Raw genomic sequence first — 2,500 nt, 5'->3', positions numbered from 1 at the left:
TCCACACGTCACAAATCTGTCAGATTTTGCTGGGTACCCAGCCATGTTGGAATCCCTGGCAATGAACAGGCTATACTCTTGCACGCTATGCTGCAATGTCCACATCACCTCAACTACGCTTCTCACATATTCCAGCTACGGATTACTACCCCCACTTTAAAACCTTCTTGTATACTCGATGGCAATCTTTTTGGTCAAGACTCCACAACAATAAATTACATACCGTAAAGCCATCAATCTCTTCTTGGTCAACTCCATTTCACAAAAACACGTTGGGAGACGACCCTCACACGCTTACGAATTGGCCACACTCGCCTAACACACGCCTATCTAATGTCACGCTCAGACCCGCCCCATGTCCTCTATGCAACATCCCTCTTTCAGTCCCACACATTCTCTTGTCCTGTCCACGCTTTAATACAGCACGTACCTCTGCTTTTCCACACCTATCCTCCTTTCACCGACCTCCCAACATATCAGACATCCTTACAGAATCCCACACCTTCTGCCTTGACAACCTGTTCTTCCTCAGACGCATAAATATCCTTCACTTGATCTAACTCCCTCACCTAAACCACCATAACCTTTTCCCTCATCACCTTTTCAACACCACTCTAGATAGTTGACACATAACAACTATCACCTGACATCCCCCTTTACTATACCTTCCTATAGTGCTATATGACCTTAGATGTCTAGCACATTTATCTTAACCATTAACCATTTGCTAAGCTCATGTATTTGACTGTTCTTTAAGGGAGTGAAAAGCATGCTATAATAGTAAGAATGTAGAATTGCTCAGCTATTATTTGCAGTTCATATAAGAAAGTTTTTTGTAAATCTTTGAATCACTGTTTTCTTGAAACAAACAGGCGTGTTTTGTTTGGCTGCTGCCTGTTAAAGTATTAGATGCGCTTGTGTTAGAAAGAGAACTACGTGTGGTCAGCAGGGTATATATAGCATGCACGCACGCGCACACGTTTTGCCACTGGATCGGTCTTTTTCGGTGTTCTTATGAAACGTCATGGGAATCCGTGATGTATCCGCGATGTCAATGCACGCTTGTCAGTGGTTTAAGAGAATTTTGGATGCAGAGGTAAGGGAAACCAGGGGAAGCAGAAGTGGTGACTAGGCGTAAAACGAAAGAAGAAATGAGGGCTGATGATGGAACCAAAGTAAAAGAAAAAAAGTGAAAAAGGGTTTGCTACACAAGGTATTAATTATTAAAAGTGATGAGATGAGTTTTATTTGATAATGATTGCAATATCAGTTAATGACGATGATGAAATTATATATAGTTCATCAATATTATCTACGTCAATTGTATTCACAAACCCACATAAACAAAAGACAAGCCACACTACCAAAATTTTCCGCCGTCCTTGACATAATTATCGCAAGGTGGTAAGCCAGCCTTTGTGGGTACCGGTCCTAAGCCCAAATAAATAGAGAGGGTTGGTGTCAGGAAGGGCATCCGGCTGTCAAAACCCATGCCAAAAGGAATAAGGAATGAGCCGTGATAGGAAAAGTCAGTGGAGGCGGCTCATCCATAACGGCGACCCTGTATAGAAATAGAAGAAAGCTGAGAAGAAGATAACACAGCTTCTCGGAATGGTTACGCAACTACTATTATATAGCTAATATAATACAAGGTAGAAGTAAGAACTTATTGAGAAACTGATTATTGAAATGCCAATCAGGTGAGGGTAAATAAGATGGGACCAGCGTTTTATTTTTATCACTGATTGAATTGAGATGACACGTCACTGATAAGCCTGTGTGTGAACTGACCAGAGATATCATTAACTTAATGGTTCTTAACCCTACGGCCATGACCCAAATGAGCGGTTTTCTGAATTAGAAATAAAATAAAAAATTGATAAGATGATAAAATAATAAATACAAATAAAAAAGTCCACAGCTGAATAGGCAAGTGAAAGGTAATATTTTTCAATACTTATTTTCCTTCCCGTTTCAAATTTATTGGAATTCATTGTAATATAAACCTAAATAATAATAACGTAAGTTCATAAACATCTACAAGTATAACTAGGGAATGGTTTGATTTATCACTACATGTCCTCACATTTAGGGTCGCTAATCTAGGTTAAGTCTGTATTTAGGGTCACAACTGATTTAGGATTTCGGACCCTCAGGCATTCCAAAAGAGCCTCCAAACGAGATACACTTAATATACCCTTGAAACACTACCTCTCTGCGGTTTTAGTACAGGGGTTTAGAGGGGACAGAGTGTTATGTAGTTTGAAAAAATAGGACTACCCCCTAAGCGTATTCGCCCCCCCCCCCTTAATTTTCATACCATGAGGGCTATAACATGTCAATGATCACTTATCTTTTATTGTTTACTTTGGTCTTGACGGTTAATATTTCTCGTCAAATTAGCTGTCATAGTAATTCAAATGTATTTCTACTATCATACTAATATTACTATTCAAATTTGTAAAGTGATCATTATGCAGTTTTAAAACCTTTTTAGACC

Source organism: Penaeus vannamei, chromosome 6 (genome assembly GCF_042767895.1).
Source record: "Penaeus vannamei isolate JL-2024 chromosome 6, ASM4276789v1, whole genome shotgun sequence".
Taxonomy (NCBI): domain Eukaryota; kingdom Metazoa; phylum Arthropoda; class Malacostraca; order Decapoda; family Penaeidae; genus Penaeus; species Penaeus vannamei.
Note: the sequence above shows the minus strand (reverse complement) of the source record.